Source organism: Mustela lutreola, chromosome 8 (assembly GCF_030435805.1).
Source record: "Mustela lutreola isolate mMusLut2 chromosome 8, mMusLut2.pri, whole genome shotgun sequence".
Lineage (NCBI taxonomy): Eukaryota > Metazoa > Chordata > Mammalia > Carnivora > Mustelidae > Mustela > Mustela lutreola.
Window position 1 is genome coordinate 94527853 of NC_081297.1, and position 14708 is coordinate 94542560.

Here is a 14708-nt window from a genome sequence, read left to right on the forward strand (position 1 = left end):
CCAATAAATGGTGTGGCAGGTTTTTGTGTTCCAAACTGAGCAGCTGGAAGACAGTAGATGCGTTCAGAAAGACAATTGGTCTCAAGAAAGTTTCCTCAGAAACTTAGCTTAAAATTGGCTTGGATAAGAACCCAGCCTCATTGATTAAGCTCTGGCTGAAAGACGATAGGGTAATGATAAATTGCCAAGGAGCCCATGTGGGGCTAAGTGTCTAATTGGTGCCACAGGGTTTGGGGTAAGAACCTGTCTTCATTCACAGCTTTATTAATGATCTGGAAGTAGCTTGGAATGAAATGTTCATGCTCAACTGGGAGCTTGTACAAGCAAGAGAACAGTAGAATAATGATACAAATAGACTAAACAAAGTAGAAAATAGCCCCATGACATTCAGCTTAGAAAAATAAGCTTTAAGATTTTTTTTTTTTTTTAAATCAGGGGATAAAGGAAAGCAGGGTTGGTTGAAAGGAAAATACTTAACAGATATAACAAAACTAGAAATACTCAGGTAGAATAAGAAATGTGCAGCTCTTTGAAGTGTCAACCAGCCAGAGGTCAAAGGAATCCACAAAGTGTGGGTGGGAATAGATCAAAGTCAGCCCACTCCCCAAAACACCAATGCTAGCCCTACCAGTCTCACATACTTCCCCTGGGAGTCCTGAATCCCCCCCACCCACAGGAAAGAAAATCTGGAAGGATATTGATCCTTCAATGTGCTAGCTCTGTAGCTGGCATTTGGGTTCCTGACACCCCCAACTTAAGGGAAGGGTCCTTGGAAAAAAGGTTAAGAATTAAGAGGTCAACCCCTGGTTGTAATCAAGGAAGACACTCTGGATGGAGCCAAAGTGTCTCAGACCTAGTGAGGAAACAGAACTAGATGGGCAGCCAGGCATGGTTGAAGGAAGTTTCATTCTGAAGTAAAACAGTTCTCCACAGAGAGAACCAAAGGGCACACCGGTGTCAGAGGGAAAGCACAAGAGGACTTTAAATGAAATTCAGTGGTCATAGTTGGATAAAATCATAAAACCAACACAGAATGCTGTCGACTGAATATTCATGTCCCTTGCAAATTCGTATGTTGAAACCTCATGCCCACTGTGAGGGTTTTAAGAGATGGAGCTTTTGGGGAGGTGATTAGATCACAAGGGTGGAGCCCTCATGAAAGGGATTAGCACCCTTATAAAAGAGACCCCAGAGAGCTCCCTCATCTCTTCTGCTTTGTGAGGTTATAGTAAGAAGACAACTATCTATGAACCAGAAAGTGGTTCTCCACCAAACATGGAGTCAGCCTCTAGCCTCCAGAACTGTGAGAAATAAATTTCTGTTTAGAGGTCACTCAGTCTGTGGTATTCTGTTAGAGCAACTGAAAAAGACTAAGATACAGAGTTAAAATCATCATGGGTGGGGTACCCAATGATACCCAGAAGAAAGGGACTTATCAGTGTCCTCATTGATTCTAATGACCTTACATGTCTATGCTTCCATGCATGGACTCAGGCCAAAGAACAAGTGGTCTTAAAATTTGTCACAAAGAAATACCGTGTTGGGATGCCTGGGTGGCTCAGTTGGTTGGACAACTGACTTTGGCTCAGGTCATGATACCGGAGTTCCGGGATCAAGTCCCGCATCAGGCTCCCAGCTCCACGGGGAATCTGCTTCTTCCTTTGACCTTCTCCTTGCTCATGCTCTCTCTCACTGTCTCTCTCTCAAATAAATAAATAAAATCTTAAAAAAAAAGAAAGAAATACTGTGTCATAGGAATAACTAAAGCTCAACTGGTATGCAACAGTTAAGTGACAAGAATACTGGAATGAGAATCAAAAGAAAAGGGTCTTTGAAGCCGATGCCTCTGCCGCTAATATACACGTGACATTGGACTGGACCCCTACACCTATAGCAAACAACCCCCCAAATTTAATAAAATCCAGGTTTGTTTCTTGCTTGTATAAAATCCAAAATGGCACTCCTTACTGCAGGTCACCCTCTTAGGAAGTGACATAGAAATCCAGCTCCTTTCTATTCCTGGCTCTGCCACTGTTAACACCCAGCTTTCAAGACTACTCTGCCCATTTGACTCAAGCCAGCAGACAAGGAAAGAGCTTTCAGGATCCTGGATGGGAGGTGGTCAGGGTCCAGTCTTGGAATGGAGCACGTGATTTCCCTTTGGATTCAATTGATTAGAACCGGGTCTCAAGGCCACACCTGACTAGAACACAGGCTGAGAAACAAAGCCAAGTTTTGTGTGCAGGAAGATGAGGGATCAGTTTACTGAAGCACCAACCACTCTTGGCCCTAGCCCTCTTTAGCAAAAAGTTTTCAACCCCCACAATAGGAAAATCAGTGTGAGAACATTTTACTCTACAGAAAGAGCTTAAGGCCATTAGCAAAGAGAGTGGAGTCAGGAAGAAAAAGAAGAAATTGATGGGCATTTAGATGGGCTCACTGCACACAGAACTTGGAAACCAGAGGTGGAAATGGCAAGGGGAATATATGAGGTTTACTCGTGTCCTCCCAAAATTCATGTCCACCTAGAACCTCAGAATATCACCTTGTTTGGAAATAGGGTCTTTGCAGATATCATCAGTTAAGATAAGTCATACTAAATCGCAGTAGGCCCTAATTCAGTGACTTCTATCCTTACAAGAAAACAAAAACTCAAACACACAGAGAGAGGGCCTTGTGGAGATAAGACACAGAATTTGGAGTGATGTGTCTACATGTCTAGCAATGCCAAGGATTGCTGGCATCCCCCAGAAACTAGGGAGAGACAAGACAGTGTTCTCCCTGGAGCCTTCAGAGAGAGCATGAGTCTGGCCACATCTTAATTTTAGACTTCTAGCCTCCAAAACTGCTTGAGGGTAAATTTCTGTTGTTTTGAGCCTCTCAATTTGTGGTTCCTTGTTATGATAACCCTAGGAAACTAATACAGGGAGTGATACTTCTGTCCATATTAAATACTGTTTAGACAAAAGACAGCAAAGAACCTTCCATCTTGGCATGTCAGCAGGTCATGGGAAGAGGACCCAAACTGGAAACTGGGGCTTGTGGCTGAGAACACTGAATGGGAGACCAGGAGAATCACTAGGGATGAGGGAAACTCTTATGCTAAGACACTGATCATTGGAGGCAGACTAGGAGTCATAGTATTTTATTAAACCATAAATCAATAAACCTCCAATTGTAAAGATAGGGTCTGACACCAATTTTTTTTAAATTTGGAAATTATTTGAATGAAAAATTCTTCAGAGATAGCAAAAACAATTTATATCATTTTCATTAAATATATATGTAATCCCCTTTGTCAGACAATAGTTATATTAACATTTAGTGGGCCAAGAAAATCCAGGGAGGCTCCAGCTGTCAGAGACCAATCTTTCTGTAGTCCAACACACTAGGCCAGCCTGTCAAGTACATACTCGGGGTCAGTACACTGATAGCAGCTAGAATATAATGGTTAAAGCCATCGATGGGAAAGGATAACCATCTTTCTTAATTTTAATACTCCCCTAAAAATTTTTTTTTCTCTCCGAAAATTTGCCCATTAGTTAAACCTTGGGTAGAGTTTTGTCTCCTAGACATTCCCCAGTAAAACATACACTTCCAAAAGGGAGCACTATCAAGCGTTGAAACCTTAGTAGGGATTGGCTTATCAGATCATTCCCCATCTTGAGAACAAGTGATGAAGGCATGAAATGAGGGTGGGGGGTAGGATGGGAATGGGGTAGGCAGAGGGGTGAGTGGGGCAGGTGGGCTGCCAAGAAAGGCTCTGTGGCAGAGGCTCCAAGTATCTGGACCCCAAATGAAAACACCAAACATCAGAGCAAGGCAACACGGGATGAGAGGAGAAGCCGGGGGGTGGGGGGGGGTTGAGGATGTCCAAGCAAATTCTGCCGACTTCACTGTTCTGCCATCTGGAGTTCTGAAACTTCAGGTACATGCAATTCAGAGAATCACGGCAAAGCTAGTTTTAGTGCTGGGACCATAATGTCTGCCTTGCTTTGGTTTACTTACTAAGCTATTTGTCTCAGAACAACAGGAGGCAGCGAACACCACAAGTTATTTATATAATGTGTTTTTTTTTTTAATTGCTTTCCCCCTTCTACCTACAGTATGTTATTCTCTCATCTTTGTTGTAAGAAAGAAAAGAGGAAAATAAACTTCTCTTTCCCCACAACAAGTGCACCCCCAATCCTGCCTTCTACCAGCCCAGAGTTGGGCGATCGGTTTGCGGATGAACTTGAACTGTCCGGCGGTTGGTATTCTGAACAGGCCTCTTGCTTGGGATCCCAGTTTCAGAAGCCACACTGGCTGGCCTCCAGCAACTGATGCCCAGAGATGCAGCTCAGTTCTCAAGGTACAAAGATTGCTAGAACGGAGAGGTGCACAGCAGCCCAGCATAGACCTTCGTCACAAGTGAAAGGTCAGCGATACACTATCAACAGTGTAAATGAGGATGTTTATTTATAACATAATTCTGGAGTTTCACCCTTGACCTGTACATTAGAATCTCAAAGGGAGAGACCTGTGAATCTGTTCCACCAACCATCCCAAGGGAGTCTTACCATCAAGGAACGCGACCGCGGGCAACAGGAAGCCAGGGAGGATATAAGGAAGCTGTATGAGCTGATCAGTGACGTGATTTCCAGGCATCAGTCTGGAAGGTGGGAGGAGGTGGGTTTGAAGGCGAAGGTGATGAGACCACAGGTGGGGGACCATTTAAGGGGCTGTTTCAGTAATGCAGAAGAAGAAAAGATTAGAGTCTGAACCACAGCCAGGAAAAACAGTGGGAGGCGGGGGAGCATAAAGGCGTTAGAATCGACAGGTCTTAGTAAATGAGCAGGCAGCTCTCAGAGGTCCACCAGCTCACGCTGAGCGCCCCTCAAGGAAAAGTCTTGATCTACTGGGTTCATTAAAATAAGAACCTGTAGGAAGCAAGAGACTTCACGGTACTCTGCCACAAGTCTAAATGTGCTGAAACCATGTTCTTTAACTTTCTGACCTATTTCCTGTTAGCTGGTTGGAACAAGTTCCCCACCATAGTAACCCCAGTCTAACCACGTTTCTGCTCTCCCAGACCAGCTGGAGGGTAAGTGCTGTCATTCTACCTTGCAGACCAATGTTCCCGCTCTTCCATGGGCCTTCCCTCAACTTCAAGGTCAAGTCTCTGGGGGGACCATGGTCAAGAGGTCATGAGGTGCCTGGGGCTTCGTGGAGGGAAGGCTGTACAGGTGCTGTTCCTCCCCTGCTCCCAGCCTCCAGTCAGGGGGTACATGTCTCCTGACTCTGCCCCCATGGGACAGCCTCTCTTCCTGGGCCCTGGGCCTTGTCAACTCCCGCACTGTCCAACCTTCTCCCAGGAGATTCTTCTCCCAGGAGGCCGTGCCCACGCCTCCTCATTCCTGGTTGCTTCTTTTATTGACTCTGTGACTGAATGCTTTAATTAAATCACCATAAAACCCTTTGTGGGATTGTTTTCCTTAAATTTCCCACTTACTGGCCACCATCTGTGTTGTTAACCCGCTCAGCTCTCCATCTGCCTCCCATGGTGGTGGGACAGAGGGAACCTGGGCAGCCTGTGGCTTTGCTCCACCGGGAGCCTGCCCCGCAGGGTGAGCTTGGGCTCAGGCCTAGCATTCGCCCAGAGGGGAGAAGGAAACTGCAAGGGGACTTAAGTCTCAGATCACAGAGGTGGTGGCACGTAGAGGGTGGGAGATGCTTGTCCACTGCCTCTTGTTTGTCAGCAGCTTTTCTCATTTTTTCCTGTTTTTGCTGTTGTACTTCCTTTTTGCTGTTGTGGTTTCTACTTAATCCTGACCTGAACAGCTGTGTGGAGAATGGATTGGGGGAATAGTTCAACATTGAGATGGCATGCTCCGAAAAGAACAAGGCAGGGTGGCAGGGGACGGGGACACACTGTAGGAAGGCAGGGCAGAGAAGGGAGACACGGAGAGGCGATCTTTCAACTCACTGTGGCAGATTTGGGCAAGGCAGCTGGCCGTGAGTGCCACGGCAGCAAACCTGCCCCAGGACGTGCACTGGGACGGCTTTGCACCTGTTGTTGCCTCCCCTCGCCATGGTGGGTGGCTTTCCTATACCCCTCCAGACTCGGAGAACCGTCCCAGCCGTGTGCCAGGTTCCACTCAGCACACTCAGGCATCAGCTTGCAATGGATACGATTTGGCAGTGACCCTTTGCTATAAAGGCAGAAAAAAAAAAAAAAACACATTTACAAAAATGAGAGATAAGGGCTTTTTCTTTCTGTCGTCTTCCCTCTCATTTTTCTTCTGTGTCTTAGATAAAGGAGGCAGCGTTGTTTTTAATTATGTTTTCAGTGTGACAATACCAACTCTTCCCTTTGTGCAAGGCTCAGAGCTCCCTTTGGGGCCGCTGAGCTTTTTTTAATGGGTCTGTTTTCTTGGGGGAAAAAAGCAGCAGCTTCACCGTTGCTAGGAATGAGGCATCCAAGCCTCATTTGGGAGGTTGGCGGCCAAGCCTCGGGGAAAGCTAGTGGTTAGTGCTCCGTGTGGTTTCTGAAAGAAGATTCTCAATTGCATGTGGACATACTGGTTTTCTAAAACTTGAACCTGAGCTCATCATCCAGATGAGTATCAATGAGCTGAGGCTCTATCCTGGAGTGGCTCATTGGTTTGGTTGTCTTGCCGGGGCGGCTAATATTAATCAGTACATTCTATTTTTACAACCTTATCTGTAAAGCATCTCCACACCAATGGTCTCTGGTGAACCTCCTTGGAAATGTGAGATGGGAAGGCAGGCACAGTCATCCCCATTTTACACATTAAAAACAAAAACAAAAACAAAACCTGAGACTCAAAAAGACAGTAATCTTGTGCACACACGGGTGCACACGCATACACAGACCCCCCACGGTTCGGAGTAATCAGAATCAGAATCACAGCCTTCCAAATCCCACCTGCCTCAGCTCCTACTTTTTCTGAGGACTAAATACCAGCCCCTTTAGCTTGAAATCATTATTTTCTCCTCCTTTTCTGCTTCCCCCTCCTGCCAGCCAGTCCCAGCCAGGTCCTGCTTGATGCTTCCTTTACAGGACCTCGCTCCCTCACCTACTCCTCATGTCTGGTGCCCCCCAGCGTAGACCCTCAGGACCTCAGCATGTGGGAGAATGACCCAAGTGCTTCATCTACATCCGGGATCCCTGGTTTTGATTCCATGAACAGCACACCTACAAGGACTCATTCTCCTAGAATACCATTTGTTTACCTTCTATGGCTCGCTCTCCCCTAAAGAATGAAATCCTGCTGTTCGAGGCCATCACTGTCTGGTCCCTGCTGGCTTCCCAGCCTGAGCCCCAGCTACTCCCTCATACCAGCCTCCCGCTTCTCCTAACCTGCCTGCCCTTCTTGATTTTCTTCCAACGTGTGTTCCTCCCTGCCTGTGAAGAGGTAACCATCATGGTTAAAAGTACAAAAGCATGGGTTTGCATACCTGCTTGGCCTCTTAATTTTTGGGCGGGTTGGTTTGCTAAACCTCAGTTACTACACCTGCCCTGGTACTTCCTCCTAGTGTCATAAAGATATGGGCTTATCACAGTGCTGATCCACGGGAAGTGGTTGGTAAATATTCATGATTTTTATTATCTCTCTGACTTTCCTTTCTTGAAACCCATTTTTTTCTTTTTACTTTGTATCCTGCAGGTTTTTTTTTTTTTTATTAGTATGTTCTGTTAGTCACTTTTTAAGCCACTCTTTAAGTTCCCTGGAGTCCGGTGATGACAATACCAGTAACGATGATGGTAGCCGACACTCTCCTGGCCTTTCTTGCATACCGAGCGCGGTTCTGTCTCCTCTACAGATCCTAATGTGTTTGTTCTTCTCGTCATCCTCAACAATATTATTGTATCCATTCTAATGAGAGCAGGTGGAGTGCAAAGACATTAAATACCTTTTTCCAAGGTTACCCAGCTAGGAAGTGAACTCCAGAAACTTCCTCTCCAGACCCTCACTGAGCGCCTCCCTCATGTCCTTGCCTCCCAGGCTCCTGCTGGGCGAGGACCAGGCCCCAGTGCCTCACCTTTCACCTGGTAGATGCTTAGCAATGAATGTTTCTGCTGGCATTGAGGATGGGACTGCAAGCCCCTCTCTCCTCTCCTTGATGTAGGCAGGGCCTAGATTAGCTTCCAACCCCTTGTGTAACAAATTACCACAAATCTGGTGAGGTAAAGCAATACAGAGTGACTATCTTACAGTTCTGTAGATTTGAAGTCCAATAGGTCTCCGTGTTACAGGGCTCTTTTCCTTTCTGGGCACTCAGGGAGAATCCATTTCCTGGCCTCTTCCAGCTTCTGGAGGCTGCTCACCCTCCTTGGCCCATGACTCCCTCCCCCATCTTTAAGGCAGCAACAGCAGCTGGTGTCCTTCCCACACCACCTCACTCCGGTGGTGTGTTCTGCTCCCTCTTTGACTTTTAACAGCCCTTATCATTACATTGGGCCCACCTCGATAATCCAGGGTAATCTCCCTATTTTAAAATCAACATTTAACAACCCAATTTATTTGCAACCTAATTTATTTGGTTTTACCATATCACACAACATATTCAAAGCTTCCAAGATTAGGAATCTAGATCTCTGGGGGATCCCCTTGTCTGCCTACTAAAGTCTTATTATATGAATTAAAAGTAAAAGCAATACCTCATCATAAAATAAATATAAAGAAATCTAACAAGAGGCTAGTCATTCCCATAATTACTACCTTGGTGACTTTGAAAGACATGAAATATAATTTTTTTTTTTTCAAAATCACGTCCCTGGATGCCTCTGTTTTACAACGCCCCCTCTGGCTGCTGGACAGTCCAGCCCTGACTGAGGTCCTCTTGAGGGGACAGCTAAGGGGAGGCGGGACGCCTGCATGCCATCTCTCCCCACACCCACAGCTGCCCCACCTGTTCTCCTGGCCCTAGATGGGAAGAGGGACCTGGAGAAGATATGAAAAGTAGAAATCAGGAGAAGTTAGTGCAAGGGCCATCCAGAAAGGAATGCGCAGATTTACGCCTGGAAATGTGCTGAGTGGACATTCCAAATCCTTGCCCCCTGTGGTGGCCAGCCATGGTGACCATGCAGCCAAGGCTTATGGAAACCCTCAAAGCCAGGGAACAAAGCTCTAACAGGCCAGTAACAGGAGGGAGAGAGTGATTAGTGGGATGAACACATGGAGAAGATAAAGCCATGGTCCTATTCACATTAAATGCTTTTCAGTTTTTATCGTAATTAAATGTTTTTTAAATGTTAATAGAATAAATTGAACTTGACTTCCCCATTTTCTCCAGATCCTGCAATTATGCTCAAGCCCTGTCTTGAAAGGATGCCAGAGGGTGATGGATTAACTCTAAAATAAATCAAATTTCCGTTGTTACAGAGTTAGGGAAATACAATAAGCATTCTCTCCTGCCTCTGGTGATGGAGGAGTTGCCTCGCCTGTTCCCTGGCCATTCGGGCTAGGAACAGCCTGAAAAATAAGCTTGCTAATGTTGTATCATAAAGCAAACTCCACCAGGGCAATAAACCTCTGTTGCCACAGCAGAGTGGGTGAATGGGCCTGGGCAACATTTCTGCTGAACTGCCTCTCGCCAAGGCTCCCTCCCAGTAAATAGCTAGCTAGCGAGCTCTCAGAAATGAGCTGGGTGTGATGCCAGCCAGACTTCCAGCTTGCCAGGATGGGTGGTGCGGAGGGCCAGGCACCTGCTCCCTCTGCTGTCACTGGCGTGGGGCTTCATGCAGGGTTTTGCTGACTGGGGGGAATCTTTGGGTAGGACCCAGGAGATGCAGCACTCGGTCTGTGCCCAGCTCTGAGTCAGCAGCAGAAACTCCCACCTGTGCCTGGAAACACTGAAGCCGGGACCTGGGCTGGGAGCGAGGCCGGATGGAGCCCTGGGCCCTTTCCTGGGGTTGGTGAATGTGGGATCATCTCAGTTCATTAGCGGTAGGACTCTTCCGCACCCCCTTCCAGGATTTGGTGCATGCAAATAGAAATGAATACAGGTTTCCTATGCTTAAAATCTCCCAATTTACCCTCTCCCTCTGTCTTCCTTTTACCCTCTCCACCTTAAAACTTTTCACTTCTCTTTTTCTTTTACATTTATATATAATTTACTGATAGAACTTTCATGGGTGTTTGCATAGAACAGGAATCAAAGCCTTAAGCTATAGGGACAGGGTGCTCATGGCAGAGTTTCAAGCAATGGGCAGAAAGATGATGTTTCTGACCCTTAAGGGCTTTAGGGCATTTCTAAAACCAGGCTGAGTATCCAGTTTCCTATTCCCACTCTACATGAGGGACTTTCAGTAGCTACGTGTTGTCTTGACTCATCTGTTGCATTGTGTGTTGGGATTAACCCAGCATTCCGTCTCTGGGGAGCTTTCCTTATATAGACTGTAACCTGGTCCTCCAGAGCTTTCGAAATCACATATGCACATTGAGGGCATCACAGAAGTCTAGGTAGACTTCACACAGTAAATCTCTCTCTCTTCCGACTTCTGAAATTTCTCATCTACATTTCTTGTAACCTTCCTTGATTGTTTCAGGACATTTTACTTAACTTAGATTCTCTCTTCATTCCAGCTTCTTAGCATGACGTCCAGAATTGGAGGCAAAATTCTTAGGATGTTTGACCAGGACATTGCAGAATGGAAGATCATGTCCTCAATTTCAGACTCTCTGATTCTTTTTTTTTTTTTTTTAAGATGTATTTATTCATTTGAGAGAGAGAGAGAGAGAGAAAGAGCACAAGCAGGATGGGCAAGGGGAGAGGGAGAGAGAACCTCAAGCAGATTCCATGCTGAGCGCAAAGCCCAATGGGGCACTTGATTTCATTACCCACCCCTGAGATCATGACCTGAGCCAAAACCAAGAGTTACCTGCTTAGCTAAGGTACCACACAGGCAGCTGCCCTCTACTTTAAGGATCCAAGCAGCATTACAGGCGACGTCACACCACAACTGCAGATTCTTTTTTATTTTTTTTTAAAGATATTCTTTATTTATTTGACAGAGAGAGAGAGAGGTCACAAGTAGGCAGAGAGACAGGCAGAGAGAGAGGAGGAAGCAGGCTCCCTGCCAAGCAGAGAGCCCAACATGGGGCTCTGAACTCTGGGATCATGACCTGAGCCGAAGGCAGAGGCTTTAACCCACTGAGCCACCCAGGCACCCCCACAACTGCAGGTTCTATTGGCACAAACTGCCAAACCTTTTCCCACGAGCCACTGCTAAGCCATGTCCTCTCTTATGCTCTTAGGTGCTTTTGGTAAATATCATCTTGCCTGATTCCACTGTAGAATCCAGATACATAGTATCTATGTATCTATCAGCTGAGGTAGAGATTTTCTCAGCTTCCTGTCCTCTGAAGATCTGTATTTCCATCTAAGTCACAGCTAATAAAGTCAAATGCAATACAGGGAAGGGGGGTTCTCAATCAGACACCTGCATTCATTAAACAGTGCCTTTGGTGCCCAGATGTTCAGCTAGGTACCAGTGTGCCCATGTATACGTAGATACAATCATGTGGTTCTCTCCTGTCCACAACCAGACCATGACAGTCTGGTCAAGAAAGTCCGCATGGTCTTTCTTGACCAGCCCAACAGGACCCTGTCAAAGAAAGATGTTATTAACCTGCTCCAGTTTGTCCTCAGCAGACCAGAGCTGGATCCAAGTGACCCTAGCATCTTTTCCTAGATGCTTTGGAACAAGCGCCTCAGTAACCTGGTAGAATTTTGGCTGTGTTTTAACATTGAGCTCATAGGTCTATAGTTCATAGAAACTATCTTTTGGGAGCTTGGGAAATAAGAGTCCTGTCCTAATGGACATAATTAAAAAGCCTGGTATGTGTTACAGCTCTGAAAACTGCAGCCTGCCCTGTGGTTAATCAGCCACCGTGGCAGACATATGGCAAACAGAGCATCATTTGTCTTGACTTCTCTTCACTTTTAGGCCTGCTGCGTTTTCTGACCTAGTCGTATGCTAGCCTTCAGCTTCTTATATGGACCCCAACAGACAGCAGGGAGGCATGCAGTAAGGAACTAAGGAGCATGTGATGCTATGTCTCCGAGTCGTCCTGGTGAGTCCTGGGGCTGACCACTGGATTTTGGTTTCCCTGGTGCAATGGATGAGTATAGGGCCACGTGAAATCCCAGAAGAAGCCCAGAGTCTAGCAGTTGCCATTCCTTATCAGATGCTGTGCCCTCTTTCCTGTCTTGAGCCAAGGCTAACTCAGTCCATCCCCTGAGGCCTTGAGTCAAGGTCTTCAGCGAGACCCTTGCTTATCCAGGTCACGTGCTGGGAATGTGAGTCCTTAAAGAAGAACTGAGATGGGGCAAAGCCCATGAAATTAAGGGGAAAAGGATGAAGGGAACCACACACCCCAAAGGAAAACAGCATTTGAAATTTACATCAGGACTTGGAGATAGTTCGTAAAGACGCCTGTTCCGCCTGCCTCCAAAGGAAAGGAGGCACTGTTTGTGCACTAAAAAGTGAGCGTTATTAGTGGATCAGTGGGGAGTGGCCAAAAGAGAGGGAGAATGGGGGAAGATCGCTGTTAGAAATTTCAAGCCATGGGACAATTATCTTATTGTTTTGGGGAAACCGCTTGGAGAGAAAGGGGCAGAAGACAGAAGAGTTTGCCAGCTACTTCTGAGAAAAACAAAAAAGAAAATAAAAAATCAAAATAGGGCCGCCTGGCGGTAGGAAAATTTGTCACTCTTCTTCCCCTCCCCAACTTCCTTCACAGGACCACCTGCAGAATATCTACCCTTTCCTGGTCAGAGGAGTCCTTTGGGGCCTGCGTTATAAACAGAGTTGTGAGGGGCGTTTCTGGACTTCGGCTACACATTAGCCATTGCATTATAATAAGCTGGGCAATGCTGCCCTGTTGAGACCTTTTGTCCTTTGAAAGCAGTCCCTAACACTCCTACTTTAAACCGTGCTTCATTTGTCAGGAATTAGAGGTGGGCAGAGAGGAGTGCCTCACTCAGCACGCTGGGACGGCCGGCGAAGACTGTGGTGCAGGGCAGACCTCGGGAACTCTGGACGGTAATTACTCGGGAGCCTGACAAATTGACAAATGAAGCAATTTCCATTTCCAACAGAAAATCCAGATGAGATCAGAGGCATTTCCAGGCAACGGGACAAGGCAGCAAGCAGCACAGTTAGAGCCATTTCAGGTCTCACCCAGAGGTTGCCCCTAACTATTGCAGGCTGGGGGGAAAGTATGAGTGAAGGCTCAAGACCCACAGCCTGCACCATCTCTTTTCCTACCACAGGCCCCAACCTTCACCGTGCAGGGCCCCATGTACCTGCCTGTGGGCACCCCAGCCCCCAGAATGGAATTTCATCCATAGCCCTAAACAGTCATGCCTCAGGCCCAGGTGCACACCCATCAGCATGGTTCACCCTTGGTAGGACAGGCCCCCTCTCCCCTGCTGGGAGGCTCACAAGAGCTCTTGATTGGGTCTGAGACCCTTTGGGCAGGGAATTCTGGGCTTCTGGTCTATGACATGACAGAGCACGATGGTCTAGAACATGGCAGTGGATGTAGGGTCTGAATGGGTACATCTTTTGGCCCAGCTGACTCATGGCTCCATAGGGAAAGACAGAACTTGTAGAGAGGACCTTCAGAATCCCAGGGCTCAGGACAGGGGCCCCTTGCCCAGGTCTCAGGGTAGCACCGCCCATGCACACAAAAAAGGGAATTCTTTGTGCCCAATGACTCAATCTATTCTCCCAGAGTGGGCAAAACCTCCAGCACATATTCCACCTTCTTCCTGGTAGACCTCATTCTCTGCGGAAGGTCCGTGTGAGACCCACTTCCTCATCATCCTCTCCCTGCCCATTCGTACACCTCTACTTCTTCTGAGACAATCAAATTTTCTCACTCTAAATGGGTTTTCCTCCTCTAATTCTTTTGACAATATCTTCTGGAAGCTTCCATACCCCTCCTGTGTCCCTGATCCAGACTACGGTCATGCCTCACGACCCACAATTTCAGTAATATTCCCGTTGCCTCCAATCTAACTGCATCTTTCCTTTTTAAGTTGCCTTCAAGAATTGCAGGGCCTCCTTTGAATATCCTAGCCCTGGCCAGTCTTTGTCCACTGTTCATGGATTTCGTGTTTTGAAGAAGGCCTCGATTTCCTTTGGAGTTAAGCTGCTAAATGAGGTAGGCTCTGAGTGATCCAATCAAGAATTCAAAAAATGAGAAGTGAGCTCTAGGAATTTATCCCACGAAAATAATCCTGGATGTGTGAAAAGTTGAAGTGAAGTGGATTTCCGGACTAGTAAAGGAAACATGAAAAAAAAAAAAAAAGAAAGAAAGAAAGAAAAGGAAAAGGATGCATCCCACAAAAATGTGTAACTATCAATGATTGCATTGTTATTGTCAATTCATGTAAAGGAACAGTTGTCGCCCTCAAATTGTGAAAGATCCCATGAGGCCATGGAGGTCGTGGAGGGGAGCAGGGGGGAGGATGGAGGGTGTGGTTGTAGAAGGAAGCGTACGGAAGGGCTCACCATCTGACCGTGGTGGCGGCTGTGAGCCCACTCCTGACAACATCGTATTGAACTAAATAGACACAAATGCGTACAAGGAAAACTATGACGATCTGAACAAAATCGATGGATTGCGTTAACGTCCATGTTCCGGCTGTGGTATTGTGCTGTAGCTCTGAAAGGTGTTACCATTGAGGGA